Below are 6,000 nucleotides of genomic sequence, written 5' to 3'. Positions count from 1 at the left end.
TTGTTCCAAACGCTTACAGGTGGCAGCCACTGCTTTCAAAGATCCAGGCAATGCTACAGCTACTGGATCTAGTACAGCTGAAAAATAAGCAATCGTCGTCTCAATGTTCCATGTCTCTGCACTAATAAGGAAAGCGCACATCCATCTCTCCCACGGCAATAAAGCTCAAATTCTTTTTCATAATCGGGCATTCCAAGAGCCGGTGCTTCACACAAGCTGTCTCTCAATTGTTTAAAAGATTTCATCTCTTCTTTATTCAGCTCAAGGGGATCTTTCACATCACTCTTTGTCAAACGTACTAATGGTTTTGCGATCAGCGAGAAATTGCTGATCCACTGTCGACAATATCCCACCATTCCAAGAAACATTCTGACTTCTCTCTGTGTCATTGGGGCTCTCATTCTTTGATTATTTTAATTCTGTCCATTGTTACTTTTCTCACTCCTTTTTCAATCTTATGACCTAAGTATTGTACTTCTTTCTGACAAAACTGCAATTTTGATGGTGATACTTTAAGTCCTCCATCTGCCAAATGATTTAACGGGGCAACTGTGTCAACCACACATGCTTCTCACGTCTTCGATGCCACTAATAGGTCATCAATATATTGAACAAGCACTGAACTTTCTGGCATCTTTAAATCTTCCAGTGACTTTTTTAGAATCTGATTAAATATTGAAGGACTCTCTGTATACCCGTGAGGGATACGGCACCATGCCAAAATACGCTCACCGAACCGGAACGCAAACATTTGTTGACTATCCGGGTGCAATATAATAGAAAAGAAAGCATGACACAAGTCAATGACTGCGTACCATTCTGCATCATGTGAAATCTGATATAGAATTACTGAAGGGTTTGGCACAATGGGACAGCAAGGAACATTTATTCACCTTTCTCAAATGCTGTACTATTCTAAATGTCCCATTTGGCTTTTTCAAACCCATGATTGGAGAGTTACATGGACTGCTCATTATTTTTCTTAGAATTCCTTGTTCAATCATTCTGTCTATTACAGGCGTTACTCCTACAATTATCTCTAGTGTTCATTTATACTGAGGAATGTTCGGGTAATTTACTCCATCTTTTACAGTTATTTTCACAGGATCTACTCTTTTTCATTAATCCAACATCCTCTCCTGTGAAATCCCACACTTCTGTTTTCACTGTTTCGTTTAACTCCAAGGTAATCCTTCTGGGTCAAATACAACAAATGCTTTAGTAATGTCTGGGTCTATTTTTGGCATTGTCATTTTATACAATACATCATCGTCTGGAGTTGCAAAGGCTATACCATCAGGTGTACAAAAGATGGTACAGTTCATCTTGCAAAGCAAGTCCCTCCCTAACAGATTTACAGGACTAGTGTCACAAACTACAAAACGATGCATATCAGCAAATTTCTCTATTCTAACCTTTACCGGATCAGTAAGTAAGTAAGTAAGTAAATATTTTATTTGTACATGATTAATTAAAATCTTTACAAGTCGAATAAAAAACATTTAAAAGGACAATTAAAAATTGCAAAGAGAATTAACCAAAGGGTATTTAAAAGTTCTCTCTGTCCTGTGCGTTTGCCAAGTTGATTCAGATTAAAGTGTTGCATTGTTAAAATCAACAGTCCTCAAGCTCTCATGTATCTGACTCCGGCCAGTTCAAAGAATTTTACGACCTGACAGTTTAGTTTTGTTTTGCTGGGATTGAAGCAAAGTTTGACTGCCTGTCTGCATGTCCGTATACCATAGGTTTTGAATGAGTCTCGCAGGAATTTGCATCTCAGATCTTTCAGTTTGGGGCAGATGCACACTGCGTGGACAAGGTCTTCCTTTCCTGCTTTACACAGACGGCATTGTGGATCAAGATTTTTCCTTATCCAGGGCGGTAGGTGAGGATATACCGGGATTACGCCCAGACGCATTTTTAAAAATTTCTCTTTCATTCTTAGGTTCATGCCCACATTGAGGTAAGCCTGTGGTTGCATTGGACCATAATCATTAAGGATTACCCAACCATGTGCTTTTTTTGTCAGGGCCTCCTTGTCTTCAGTTTTAGAGATGAGTCTAACTACTTTTTTGGCTGTTTTTTTAAACGTCACATGGTCTGTTGGAATGTCCCATAAGTTGGATAGGCCCAGCACTTCAAGAGAGTCAATTAAATACTTCCTCGCTGATGATTTTTGATGCTGAAGAGTCTCATCCCAGATGTTAGAATTTAGGGAATCATTGTTGGCGTTACGTATCTTGTGCCAGGCAGTGACGTATGCACACCGTCTTTCTAAGGTTTGTTTCGCGATGCCAAATTCCAGTCGTATTTGTGCTGAGGAGACTTGTTTTGGCAAGTTAAAGATGAGCCTGTAAGAGTTTGAGATGATTGTGTCCAGAAGAGTGGCGTCTTTTCCTTGAAGGGGTTCGCTCCCGTAGGTGAGTGTTGGTTGCAGTTTTGCGCGAAGTACTTGGAGAAGTGGATAGAAGGTCAGATCTGGGAGTTTAGTTTTTAAGGATTTTAGGGCAAGGGAGGTTGCCATTCCCTTGCCTCGCAGGGAGTCCAGCTGGGGTTTAAAAGTGATCTTCGAGTCCAGTATTATGCCCAAGTATTTGTAAGTTGTTACGTTTTCCAATCGTTCTCCATTTATATGCCAATTATGTTCCCTTTTCTTTTTCTAGTTTACTGCCATAACCTTAGATTTATTGAAATTTATCTGCAGTGCATTTTTATTTGAAAAATCGTAGATGGTGTTTAGAAGGTGCTGAAGACCAATGGGTGTCTGGCTGATGAGCACCAGGTCGTCTGCATACAGCAGGTTGGATAGTGTGGTCTTCCCTAGCTTTGGTGCATGGCAGTATTTTTTGTCTAGTTCGCCGGGCAGGTCGGCTAGGAAGAGGTTGAATAGCATTGGGGCTAGGACACAGCCTTGTTTGAGGCCCTTTGTTGTTTTTATTGGTTTTGAAAGATGTGTGCCTGCACCAAGTTTCACTTTAATCCAGGTGTCAGAGTGTAGTGCTATCAGTACGTTTAAGAGATGAACAGGTATGCCCCATTTGGTCAGTTTTTGCCATAACATGTTGCGGTCTACATGATCGAACGCTGCAGTATAGTCGATGAAGGAGAGATATAAAGATTTATTGTTATCTCTTGCTGATTCCATCAGTAGAGTCAGGGCCGTGATGTTTGTAATTGTTCCTTGGCCCTGACGGAATCCGGTTTGGGTGTTCGGGATTACCGAGTTTGCGGCGGCCCATGAGGTTAATTCCTCTAGTATGTTCCCTGCAAAGTATTTAGCTTCTACGTCAATTAGTGCTATCAGACGGTAATTTTTTGGGTCTTTTTTGCTCGAATGTTTATGGATTGGACTGATTATTGAACCATGCCATGACTCTGGTAGAAACTGATTAGTTTTTGCGTAGTTGAATAAAGATGTTAACGCGACGCTCCAGAACTCTACGTCGTTTTTGTAAAGCATTGATGGTAAGCCATTGGGTCCAGGGGCTCCTGTTGGTCTTCCTTTCGCTATTTGTCTTCTGATGTCTTCAGTCCCAATCGTCGATGGCTGTGGATCTGAGACTGTTGAGGTGTCGGCGGCATTCTTTAAATCGTTCGCTTTCAAGATGAAAGTGCTGCGTTTGTTGTTTGCTTCTCTTTGGTGGTATCCTGGTACTACCTCCACGTCATCCGTGCTCAACCTCCTTAGCACTTCCTCTTTAGTTGTAGCCTCGCTATTAAAGTGACTGGCTAGATGGTTTATCCATGCTTCTTCTGTGATGTTAGAATCTATGCCACCATGGTCAGGATTTTTTATTTCCTTGATCATTCTCCAGAATTTAGAGCTGTTTTTTTGTTTCGCTTCGTGGAATAGTTTTGCCCACAGTTGATCGTTTTTATTTTTCTGTTTCTCCCATTTCTTCTGTTTTAGTGTTTTTTTAGCTTCCCTCAAGGTTGCCTGCATATCTTTATTGTCCGGGTCTTGCCGTATCTTTCTCAGCGTGTGGTTTATTATTCGTTTTTGGATCTTCATGCCTGGAGAGAGTGATGTTTTATTTAGGTGTCCCTTGCCATACGGAGGCTTCTTTACTGGACCCTTAGATAATTTGTCTGCAACTTTTTGGGTGAAGTTTTGCCATTCTTTTGATGGTGTGTTCAGGCGCTTTACTGTTTGAATGTATAAAGATTTTACGTCGAGACTTATTGTAGTGATGTTGTTGGAGTTACATCGAAGTCGCCTTAGGTTTGATGTTGTGTCTATCTTTGGGCCGGTGTATGGTTCTGTGTTTAATAGTGCTCTTGCTTTTATACAGATTTCTTGGGGGAGGTGGTCACTAAGGTCGTTGACCCCTATCCTAAATGTTGTTATCATTGGGAACATGTTTAAGGATGTAAAGGTGTAGTCGAGATGGGAGGTGTGATTATTGGAATGAAATGTTGGGGCCGGTGGATTGTCGCCAGCAAGTCGCCCGTTAAGTGCCCTTAGGTTGAGGTCTTCTAGCTGTCTCAATAGTTTTTTTGAGTTGGTTGTTGATTTATCTGTTTTAGCCATGCTTTGTCTTGGCACGCCCCACGCGGAGCTGAGTTCTTGCTGAATGTTATTATCGTGGTCTGTGTTGATGAGGAACATATTGAAGTCACCACCGACTATGATCTGGTCGGACTGGTCTTCTTCGGAGATTTTTTGCAGTACTTTTATCAGTTCATTTGCTGCTTTTCGTTTTTGTGTAGGATGAATATAAGTATTTATTATTATAACCTCTTGAGTATGTTGTTGTAGTGTTAGCTGGGTTTTAACCGTCAGGATTCCGCTGGGGGGGGATATGTAAAACTCTGTGGGTCTTATTGTTCCTATTGTGGCTATGGATGCCAAGATGGCAAGACCTCCTGATCTGCGTCCAAAGATAGAATTTTTGCTGGCAGGGAGAAAGCATGATGTAAACCCTTGAATTTCGAATGGTTCTTCCTCCCAAGTTTCTTGGAGGAGCAGGAGGTCGAATTGGTTTAGGTACTGCAGGAATTCAGGGTCGTGTCTTTTGCTTGCCAGGCCGTTGATATTCCAAATACAAATTTTTATTTGTTTGACTTTTTCTGTAGTGCTCTCAGTGTTCAGAACCCTTTGTCAATTTGGAATAGCTGTATTAATGGTTCGCTGGATCAATGGCAGCTTTTGGGTGAAGATTGGTGGGTTTTGGTCATTTTGTAGGAGTTCCTGACCATTGACCGTTGTTGCCCCAAGTTTGGAATGTGCTGTCGGCGAGAAACTCCTTGCTCCTTTTAGCACTGAATTGGTCTTTTTTCGCGCCGGTGATCTGGGCGGAAGTAAAAAAGGTGCCGGGTATCGAGGTTGTTCTACAAGTCGTAAGTCGATCCCCCAATTTTTAAAGATTATTTTTTCTTCCATTATCTTTTTCGCTGTCTCGGGAGTATTCCACGTTGTTTTTGTCATTTCTTGGTGGATGATGTCGTTACTGGGGATGAATTCAATTTGGAGCAGGTCTGAAGAGTAAGTGTTCTCTAGGGTTGTTATTGAGTGAAGGAGTTTAAGAATGTTACCCCTGTTTAATATGTCGTCCCTGCCAAGGGACGTGTATTCTGGCGCAAAGAGAATGACAGTGGAATTTGCTTGGTTGGTGATGTTTTTGCAGTTTGGTTGGAAACTCACGTAGGTGTTGTGACTAGAGTGGGGTTGCCTGCTTATGCTGCTCACAGTTGGGCTGTTTATTTGGGTTCTTAATGTGTGCTCGACTCTTGTTTCGGTTATATTGCTATTAGTTGTGCTATTTGATGGTTGAATGAGTTCTGTATTATTAATGAGCTTAGTTGTAGAAGTGGTTTTTTGTGTTGAATTAAACTTGACTGTGGGGTCATCGATCTTTCTTGGTTCACAATTGTTTTGGTCAAGTAATTGGTTGTTTGTTTCCAGGTGAAATTTCTTGGCTGGGCTTCTGGTTGTCTTTTGGGCTGTGGCGTGAGGAGGGTTAATTAGCTGCTCTTGTATTTTATCTTGATCCTCTTGTT

This window comes from Triturus cristatus, chromosome 11 (genome assembly GCF_964204655.1).
Source record: "Triturus cristatus chromosome 11, aTriCri1.1, whole genome shotgun sequence".
NCBI classification, from domain to species: Eukaryota; Metazoa; Chordata; class Amphibia; order Caudata; family Salamandridae; genus Triturus; species Triturus cristatus.
This window is presented reverse-complemented; position numbering follows the sequence as displayed.